Here is an 11733-nt window from a genome sequence, read left to right as displayed (position 1 = left end):
CTCTGATCCCCATTATAAGCAACTTTTGAGGGGGGAGAGTTAAACATATTAATGGAACAAATGTCACATTAAGGGGCATATTTATCAAGAGTTGAATTTTGAATTCAAAAAGCTTTGAATTCAAAAAGATCAGCCGAAATTAAGCTAAAGGTTTTTTTTCGGTCAAATCGTCCGTTTTCTTTTGAATAGGTCTGTATTCTGCCAATTTTCAATCGTTCTAATCGAAGAAATATTGCATTCGATCAAATCCGATTCAAAGTTTTTCCCAAAGTCCACCAATTGATTCCAAGTAGGTTCTAGGAGGCCCCTCATAGGCTAAAACAGCAATTTGGCAGGTTTTGGATGATGAATGGTCAAAGTCGAATTTTTAAAGAGACAGTACATGATAAATTTCGATATTCAAATCTTTTAATTTTTTTCAAATTCAAATTGAATTTCGACTCTTCCCTAGTCGAAGTACACAAAAAATAGCTTGAAATGCCAATGTTTTTTCCTTTGAAAATTCGCCTTAACCTTTGATAAATCTGCCCCTATTGAAACTACAATCCCCATAATTCCTTGCAAATGGCAGGCTTCTGATAAAGGTCATCTCCTTATGACATCGTATTTGTTGGGGGAATCAGGTAATTGGCTCCTCCAGGGGGATACATAGGAGCATACTTGGAGCTGATTATGATGACACCTTGTTGCAGACTATGCTGCTTTTGAGTTTGGCTGCATGGGATTAGTAAAAGCTTGGTTGAGGCTGCAGAGGTGACATACGGCTATTGTTTTATTATGTTATAGGTTTTATTTTTTATTGTTAACTTTACTGTGTAATACCTAAAATAGAAATTACTATATCTCATGACAGTTCTCCTTTAAGTTTTCATGAAAACATCTATATTTATATTTTTTAGTTTCATGCTTTCATAACTATACTCCATAGGCTAACAAAAAAATGGAGAGTCATAGATTCAACCATTAAAACCAGGATTGTTTAAAATGCTGTTGACAATGTGCTGAACTAACACTCTCAGAATCCTTTAACAATTGTAATAACTGTAAAAGTGATTACTTCCCTTCTCTATTAAAGGATCAGTTCAGTGTATAAATAAAAGTGGGTAAATAGATAGGCTGTGCAAAATAAAAAATGTATCTAATATAGTTAGTTAGCCAAAAATGTAATGTATAAAGGCTGGAGTTACTGGATGTGTAACATAATAGCCAGAACACTCAGGGGCACGCCGCCAATGAGGCGAGTTGAGAAACTCGCCTCAGGCGGCAACGCAGGAGAGGTTTCCAGGGGCGGCAAAAAGCCGCTCCTGGTACCTTTAAGAGCCGAATTTCCGGTTTTTAAACCGGAAATTCGGCTTTACTATTGCGAGAGAGCACAATTACGCTCTTCGCATTAGTGTTCCTGCCGGCGAGGGAGGGGCGGCATTGGAGGAGCCGCCTCAGGCGGCGCTGTAAGTAGAATCGGCACTGAGAACACTACTTCCTGCTTTTCAGCTCTCTAACTCTGAGTTAGTCAGTGACTATAAGGGGGGCCACATGGGACATAACTGTTCAGTGAGTTTGCAATTGATCTCCAGCATTCCGCTCAGATTCAAAAGCAACAGTTATGACCTATGTGCCCCCCTCAAATCCCTGATTGGTTACTGCCTGGTAACCAACCAGTGGAAAGCAAGAGAGCTGAAAAGCAGGAAGTAGTGTTCTGGCTATTATGTTACACATCCAGTCACTCCAGCCTTTATACATCAGCATAACACTGTGTAATAAGGAATTTTGAGGTATGTTTAAAAATAGCATAACTCACATGGAGTCATTTGTGTTTCTAGGTGCACAAGTGTAAGAGCACCAAATCATCCAAGAGCTCACATAAGAAACATATTTGCGCTGGGGAAAGCTGCACTCTGCTTCTTGTGCTGCATTAAAAAATCTGGTGTGGGGAACAGAGTGCAACATCAGCGGGCACAAGCAAGCCCTATTTTTATCTGTTTATTACCACAAAGGTGCATATGATAGCCCCTGCTCTCAAGGGCCCCTGCCAGCCCAGACCCCCTCCCTGATCAGCCTAAACTAACTAAAAGAAAAATAAGTGTAGTACGCTGTGGAGGATTTTGCACATGCGGTAGGATTCCTTGCGTGCATGGGGCCCCCACGGTTTGGAACCTGGAGGGCCCCAAATGCACCAGTCCGACCCTGAGCACAAACCATATCCTTCACCCTTCCTAAATTGGAGTAGTAGTTGTAACACTGGCAAGTTTTATTTAAGTAACAGTTGTAAGGTCATGGCAGCCCCCACCTGTCATTGAGTTATAATTTCTTGCTTACCACCCAGAGTTTTAGTTCAGACATAAAACATCCAGGGAGAGTATGATTATAATCTCTTTGCTGCACAGATATACAAACTGCAGCTTTTAGTCATCTGACTCCAGTTTTCTTGAACTATAGCATCCACAAGCATGAACATTGGGAGCATGCAAATGACAGCTAAAGTCCTGTAGTTGTAATCAAATAGCTCTCCTAGTAACCAAGCAGTAAAATGAGAGACTGGGATTTGAGTAGAAGTAAAAAAAAAAAGTAAAAGTAATAGAAAGTAAAAATAATAAAATTAGAGCTTCATAGAGCAATAGTAATTTGGTGACTCCATTTAAAAGCTTAAAAGAGGCAGAAATGGAAGGCAAGTAATTAAAAATCTATAAAAAATACAAATGAAGACCAACTAAAAACCTGCTAATAATAGCCATTCTGTCTTTCATTCTCTCCTATCCACTATTTACAAAGGCACATTCTTAACTTGATTCTACTCTTACTAAAGCCTATATTAACTTTTAGTATGATGTAGACATTGGTATACAAAGACATTTTTTAGTTGGTCTTCATTTTTATTGTTTTCAGTTATTTAGCTTTCTGTTTTAGTAGCTCTCCAATGTGGTATTTCAGTGGCTAATTGGTTTCTATGTTTATTACTTACCCTAGCAACCACATAGTGGTTTAAATAAATAAATGCATGGAATTTGAAAATATGAGAGCCTTAATAGGAAGCTAAGCAATAGCAAATAACAATAGCAATAAAATTGTAGCCTCTCAGAGAAATATTTTTTGGTTTTCAGGGTCAATGACCCCAATTGGAAATATAAAAGAGACAGAAAAGGAATGCAAATAATTCCAACTCTATAAAAAATAATGAAGACCAATTGCAAATGTGCTAGTGATAGGATATTCTAAAAAATACTAAAACTTATAGGAAAACTAGACCTATATAAAACTCCTATGTAAAACACTGATTTATTTAAATATATAATTTTCCTAAAAAATTACTTTTCTAGTAGTATGTGCCAATGGGTAATCCTAAGTAGAAAATTTACATTATGTGAATGACATTTGTAAATAGTGTTGGACAATCTGACGTGTTTTACCGAAAATTTGCGAAAACACATTGACAAAAGTCAATGGATGTTTTTCTTGCAATATTTTTCAAAATGTGCAACTTTTTTCAACTATACATTAGAGTCTGTAGGCATTTTTTTGCTTTGAAAATATTTTACTCATCCCTAGTTGTAAATCCTGTTGTAGCATTTACACTAATTATTTTTACACAGACTTTTGCATATAGCTTTTATAGACAATGTATTGACAATTTTATGAGTCAAACACTTCATCTATAACAATTTTTTCCTTATTTTTAGGGAGTTCTAGTTAATAATATAAAAGATTGTTTGAGTTAAGGCTGACCATAATCTGAAATTGCAAGACGATGGATATCAGTCGAAATATGGTCTATAGACTGATGGATGCAAATTGGGATTTCATGGCAGAAATTCACCAGCATTAATGATGCTACATTGAAAGAGGAAGATAAAAGATATTAAAAAGTGTCACATGCATGCAGGTGAAGTTTTCATAAATGGTCACTTAAGAGCACGTGGAATATATGTTCAGAGACATCGCCTTAGAACAATACTTCATGAAGTTGATCCCGAGGGATTGCAGTGAAAAAAAGACCAACCATCTCAAGGAGAGTGATTATTCACCCTGCCCGAATTATGTCTGGCACTTAGATGGATTGCATAAACTGATTAGGTGGAAGCTTGTGGATCCATGGAGCGATAGATGGGTTTAGTAGGCTTATTTTATTTTTGCTTGTTCCACCAATAACAAATCAGATACAGTTTATCTTTTGTTTCAAAACTCAGTACATGTGCATGGATGGCCCATACATGTTAGAACAGATCTTGGTGGTGAAAAATCAGAAAAGTGTGGCAAGTTATGACAGATCATCATAGAACAGCAGCATCTGTAATAAGAGGAAGCTCCTTTCCACAATGAAAGGATTGAGCGCTTGTGGAGAGACATAAACAGATTAATTAGTTCCACGTTCAGATCAGTTTTTTACAACTTAGAAAAATGTGCTTGCTTGATCCACTAAATGATACGGATTTATTCTGCTTGCATTGGGTTTTTAAAAAGTTTATCAATAATATGTTTGTCTGACCACATAAAAGCCCATAACAATCATAGCCTTTCAACAGAGTCAAACTATACTCCATTACAGCTGCATGAACAAAACAATCATCTAACAGACCTGCACTTACACAACACTTCAGAAGAAGAAACAGTATAGAAGAAGTACACCTGACCCAGGTTGAAGTACCAGATGTCAGAATTAATGCACCCCCTGAACTTTTAGAGATGTTGACTGCTGAAATACCACAGGATTTGGTAAACCTCAACAACTGTGAACAACTTTATGAAAAAGCTGTGAATATTGTGGGGCAATTTATTGCTGAAAAGCAAATGAACTGAACAGACCTCACAGGCTTGATGTTTTGAATAATTAATTTTCTGCCATGGGCAGTTGCCCATGCAAACCTGCAGGACTATGTCATATAGCAATTACATATTTTGTTGAATTGTTGTCTTGCATGTAATAGTTCACCTTCAAAGTATATGAAGTATTCATGAAATACTGATTTTATCTGAATTTACTATTTTCTAAACCCAAATACATAATTTTTTTTGAAAAATAATACATTTCTGCATGGCAATATCTAAGCACACAGGAGCTCATTTATCAACACTGGGCAAATCTGCCCATGGGCAGTAACCCATAGTAACAAATCAGTGTCTGGCTTTATTCAGGCAGCTGCAGGTAGGACAATGAATGCAACAATTGGTTGCCATGGGTAACCATGGGTGCATGGGCAATTGTGTCCAGTGTTGATAAATGAGCCCCTGTCTCAAAGAGCATGTAAAGCACATTTCATGTGAAGCATCAACATGTTAGGTACATCTAAGTGAAATAGTTTGTGTGTGTTTATCCTTGGGTTAGTGTTTATGTTAGGAGAAACCAACACCTGCCAAGGAAAAGCACTGCCCCAGCATCTTATATATATTTCTGCAGGCAGCCCTAAATCAGCTTTTTTGTTGTGGCAGTAGAATAAACCAGTGAATTGTACTTTACATGTTCTTTAAATAACCTGATAGCTTTTAAGTTAAAAATGTCTTCTAAAGTTATTGATTCACTTCTCTAATATAGATATTATTGGAATGTCTGTGAATTCTTTTGGGGTTAGTGCAAGGCAAAAACTAAATAAATAAATATTATAGAGTCAGGCCTGCTTTAAGGTAGCAGTGGGCCAGAGGCAGAGATTGCATGGTATGCCCCCTAGATTGAAAAAACATTAATGGGGTACAGAGCATTAAGTACAGCCCTGCACAACCAATTTCCCATAAAATCACTATGTAAAGAAGAATGTTGGGGGATAAACCTAAAATATCGTGCAGAGATTTCAGCACAGAACATTACCCCTAAGTCCCTTATGGGTACAGCATATTTATGGGTTTATGTATTAAAAGTTGTAGTCATTTTTTTTAAATTAATCTTTAAACATGCCCCTTGGTAATCATTTCTATATAAACTCAATATCTGGCTGTACAGATTTTTGTTACCTTGAGATCCCCAAAGTACAGTTGTCTTTAAAGGAAGGGTCCTTAACGACATGGGGTCCTTAACAGCACCCCCCATCATTGCCACTCCCAAATCACTGGGGGGTTGCCAAAATATTAAGGACCCCAGGGATTGTAATAATTTACCTGAAACCCTGGCTTAGTGCTCTTGTTAACAGAAAACTGGGTACCTGTGTGACTTGCTTCTGTTTTTGTGCCACTTGCATGGCTTTTTTACTCTACTAAGCATGTATTGGCTGTGGGATTGTGAAGAAAGAAGGAGGGAGAGAGGAAGAGGATTGCTGCTCACTGTTGCCCCAGGCCAGTGCAGTTTTTGCTATCAGGAGCACAGTGTTGTCCAACTTCTGTGGTACAGAGGGCATGAATTGTTCTGGCCTTTTGGCCTACACTCCCTCTTTTTTAAACCACACCCATGAAACTACAAGAACTTTAAAGACCATGTCCACATTAATGGTAACATACCAAAACATAATACTTGGTGCTAACTGCAGGAATATCACTCATCACTCATATGGGAAACAAGTTTTCTAAGTCATATTAAGAACTGCGTATCTTGTCTGAGATGCATTGGGAGAGTTATTGGGCTGATGGTTTCACCAATCTGCTCCAAATCTTGCAGCTCTATAAGAAGGTACTGACATAGTGTAAATATTTTATTAGCAATAAGTTAAAATTACACTCACAATGATCTTAGTAAAAAGTGCGCATATAACAATTACCTATGTTCATTACTTCGCTTAAACAATAAAAGGTGTGTTAACATTTTTACAAAATACTACACTATATTGGTATTATTTTTTGTCTTTTTTATGTAAACTTCGTGCTAGTGAGTGCTGGTTTTCTCTACATTACTGGTTGAGCTTTACTACAAGTCTGAGGGGGAACATTATTTAAACCGGCAGAAGAAGCACACTCCCGGAACCTTGACATATCCTTTTGTGACATCAATACTCGACATAGGGCAGGCAGAGTATGAACACACAGGGAGCATAGGGCAGGCAAAGTATGGCACAAGCAGGGAGTATAGGGAAGGCAGGAGACAGCAGGATATAGGGAAACCTATCAGGACCAACCTAAGATAAACAGTTCATACTGTGCTACATACAGGGACACAATATGGGTGCCCCTCCAGCAGTTTGTATGAGTGAAAACCATGGGATTATAATGAAGGCTTGGGGAGGCTTAGCCTTCCCAAACCAGCAGGGTAGGGTTTCCAAATAGGTATGTGCTTAAATAAAATCCTAACAAGAACCATAAGCCTGCATCAAAACGGCTGTACTTCTCTAAGCAAGAGTTAAAGGAGAAGGAACCCTGTAGGAAAATCCCATAACCCCACCCCACGTAGACCCCCCTCCCTCCTCCAGGCTAACTTCCCCTGGGGAAATGCCCCATGCCTTATACTTACCCTTGTCACATTCTGGCAGCAGACTTCACGGCATCCATCTTACGGCTCCTCCGTAAACTGACTGGGAGTTCGGTATGTCAGCGCATGCGCAATTGGAGCAATTTTGCTGGTTTGCCAGGCCCGGATTTGGGGAAAAGGGCCCACCTAGGCCCGGGCCTAGGGCGGCAGGATTTTAGGGGGTGGCATGCTGACCAAACAAACCCCCATCGGTTCAAAATACTGGGGATGCGCTGGAGATCAATCATTTTTTAAATTTCCCATGCGCCAATCCCATTGCTCCAGTACAGATGATGAAAATTTGCAAGAATAAAGGGGAGGGGACAGGAGCCATGAATGCCAGTGGTCTAGGGTGACCACTATGTAAATCCGGCCCTGCGGGATTGCGACAACTGTACATGTGCCAAAATTGACAAGAGTTGCTGATCTCCCAATCATCTTACCGAGGACCCGGAAGATGGATGCCGTGAAGACTGCTGCTCCTTTAAGGAAGCATGTATATTCTGGCAGGATGAAGTTGATTGGAGAGTGCCACTGTCAATCTCAAATAGTGGAGGGAGCAAAGAGCAGAGAGAGAAAGGAGGAGGCGGGAACTCCAGTGAGATTCAGATAATTGTGCCAGCTCAGAGTTATGAAAAAGTGAGTGTCAGTGCTGCTGCAGCCATGTGTCTGTATGTATATTACATTTTATGATAATTAATGTGAGCTGTTTGCAATAAAATCATCAAGGTTGAGATGCTATTCATAAGTCATTGGCCAAATTATTTAGCTTGGTCCATTTGATTTCTGGCTGTCTTTAACAACTTCAGCTTCTTAGGAAAGGACAGAGAAGCTGCACCTGGGGACTTGGGCATCAGGTGTGGATTTTGAGAGATCTGGTTTATTTACTGGATGTGTAACTACAAATCTCTTCTGAATCAGTGTTGGCCTGTCTAAGATTCTGATCGTCTGCATCTGTGTATGCAGTGTCTGTGGGCTGCCTAAGAATGTGTATATGTTGTGTATCTATGTGCCTGCAAATATGTGTGTTCATTTTCACTGCCTGTCCCAGTATTACTTGCATCTCTATGTGTGCTCCTGTCTAAATAGGCCTGGTTATACTTATTCAGAATTTCTGTACTGTGTCTTAATCTGTGTTTGCGTATGTTAATATCTTTATGAGTCCCTGATTAAATGTAGTTAAAATCTGGGTTATTTTAGAACTCTAAACTTGGCTAAAGCACTAGTCTACATAAAGCAAGATTTTATTACACTACATTTCCAGGATTTCATTCATTACTGTTCAGTTGCAAGATGAAACAGCACCACTCCTTTTTATTTTACAAAGGAGTGGTGCTGTTTCATCTTTTCAACCAAAGTTATACCTGTGGAAAAGTGGCCACTGGGGAAACTGCACCACAAATCAAAAAAAAGCCAGGAAGCTGTGCTGACTACTCTGTAACGATTCATTACTGTTCAACCTAAAGTAATATGTTCAGTTGAAATTATTCTCAAAGGTATGGGATCCGTTATCCAGAAACCCGTTATCCCATAAAGCCCTGAAATAATGGAAAAGCAATCTCCCATAGAGATTGCATCTCCCATTAAACAAATAATCCAAATTTTTAAAAATGATTTTCCTTTATCTGTGTAATAATAAAACAGTAGCTTGTACTTGATCCAAATAAGATATAATTAATCCTTTTGGAAGCAAAACCAAACTATTGGCTTTATTTAATGTTTACATGATTTTCGAAGATCCAAATTACGTTAAGTTCCGTTATCTAGAATACCTCAGGTCCCGAGGATTATGGATATTAGGTACCATACCTGTATTTGGTAATACATAATTTTTTTAACATATTTACATATAATTAATAATGCATTTAATTTGCACTGCATTTATTCTGGGGTGCATAATGACGCATAAAGGTGACACTTGCTTATTTATAAACAGTGGGCACATGTGCACCTGGGCAGTAACCCATAGCAATGAAGTTTTGCTTTCAGTGTTGAACCTGAAGATAGATAAAATTGCTAATCACAGATTGGTTGATATGGATTGCAGCCCAGGTGCAAACTTGCCCACTGTCCATGAATGACTCTTGTATGTACTTTTTTGTGTGTTTTGAGTATGAAACAAGCAGTGGACGGTATAGCCTTCCCAAACAAAAATATCACCCTCTGCCTATGGCAGGGATCCCCAACCCTTTGAACCAGTGAACAACATTCAGAAGAAAAAGGAGTTGGGGAGCAACACAAGCAAGAAAAATGTTTTTGGAGTGCCAAATAAGTGCTGTGATTGGCCATTAATAGCCCCTATGTGGATTGTCAACCTACATTGAGACTCTGTTTGGCAGTACATCTGGTTTTTATACAACCAAACTTGCTTCCAAGTTTTATAGATTTGTTGATTGTCCTAAGCATTTTCTGTGTATTCTAACAGACACAATTTCCCTAATAGCAGTCTGTCTATATTTCCTTTTGTGTGCTTTTCATGTTAGGGTGGAATCACAGTACTCTGGTAACATACCCCTTTTGGCATAACCCACAGCTCACTCATTATGCTCTATACCTGACCACAAAATACAAGCTCAGTGCAATATAAAAACCTGGAGCATGTCATAGTCCAAGGAAATGAGTTCACCTTTGAGAATCTGAAAGACACATTTAACTTACCCAATACTATGTTCTTCAGGCTCTTTCAGTTTTGGCCACACTCACATTGATACCTCACCTGAACAGGCCAAGGGATACAGTTAAAAATGTCACAGGACATCCCCATCTTACCTAAGAACTGTGGAATTACATCCTAGAAACACATAATGATATGTTAAAGGAGTTGCTCAACTTTAAATTGACTTTTATTATGATGTAGAGTGGGATATTCTGAAATGATTTGCAATTGGTTTTATTATTATTTGTGGTTTTTGAGTTATTTAGGGGCTGATTCACTAAGGGTCGAATATCGAGGGTTAATTAACCTTGATATTTGACTAGGAATTGAAATCCTTCGACTTCGAACATCGAAGTCAAAGGATTTAGCGCAGATAGTTTGATCGAAGGATAATTCCTTTGATGGAACGATTAAAACCTTCGAACCGAAAGATTCGAAGGATTCAAATCCAACGATCGAAGGAATATCCTTCGAACAAAAAAAAGTTAGCCAAGCCTATGGGGACCTTCCCATAGGCTAACATTGACTTCGGTAGCTTTTAGATGCCAAACTAGGGGGTCGAAGTTTTTTTTAAAGAGACAGTACTTCGACTATCGAATGGTCGAATAGTCAAAGATTTTTACTCCGAATCCTTTGATTCGAAGGTCGAAGTAGCCCAAAAAAACCTTCAAAATTCGAAGTTTTTTTACTTCGAATCCTTCACTCGAAGTTAGTGAATCAGCCCCTAATCTTTTTATTCAGCAACTATCCGGTTTTCTATTTCAGCACTCTGGTTGCTAGGGTCTCAGTTACTCTAGCAACCATACATTGATTTGAATGAGAGCCTGGAATATGAATAGGAAAGGACCAGAATAGAAAGATGAGTCATTTAAAGTAGCTTATTTGTAGCCTCATACAACATTTGTTGTCAGAAGAAGGCAAATAACTCAAAAACTTTAAAAAATAATCCAGTTGCTTAGAATTAGCCATTCTATAATATACTAAAAGTTAATCTAATGAAGAACCACTCCTTAATTAGCTTTAGGGACAAAATTATACAAATGTGCTACCTACATAGAACTTAAACCCATACAGATTTAATACGATAAAGTCTATAGTCCTGATTTCTGTTCCAAATGTTCTCATTCTCCAGTAGATTTCATGCTCCTGTCTGCCCTACCATCAAGAGGTTCTGAACAAAAGTGACAGGAGAAATTGGGCTTAATTAGCACTTATTTTTCTGGTTACTCCCAAAACGTTGTCACTGAATCAAGTAACATAAGCCACCCTCCTCAACCCTCTCTTTATACAGTCAAAGCTCATCGCCATGAAGTGGAAATCAAACCATCCTGTCCAAAAGAAGGGAATCAGTTCATACCAATTAATCAGTTCATACAATACCTACAGAGAGGTTGCCCCAAAAAATTGATTAGGTGTGGTCTTCCTGGATATCAAAACACCTGCCCATACCAGCATCTCAAACTTTGAAATCCCCCAACCCTTAGGCCACCACTGCCCCCCAGGTAGCAAAAAAACAAGACACAAAATATATTAGTAATATGTTCATTAATTGTTTTTTCTTAGCATCTTAGTTTTCTTACAACTCTGAAAATGTGTAATGGTTGGAAGCCTTTAATCATGAATAAGATATTCTATAGTAAATGCCTTGATTTGACATATTGACCTATGTAACACTGAAATGTATAACTGACTAAGATGCTGTCATATCTGTTTAGGGTAA

Source organism: Xenopus laevis, chromosome 8L (assembly GCF_017654675.1).
Source record: "Xenopus laevis strain J_2021 chromosome 8L, Xenopus_laevis_v10.1, whole genome shotgun sequence".
NCBI lineage: Eukaryota > Metazoa > Chordata > Amphibia > Anura > Pipidae > Xenopus > Xenopus laevis.
This window is presented reverse-complemented; position numbering follows the sequence as displayed.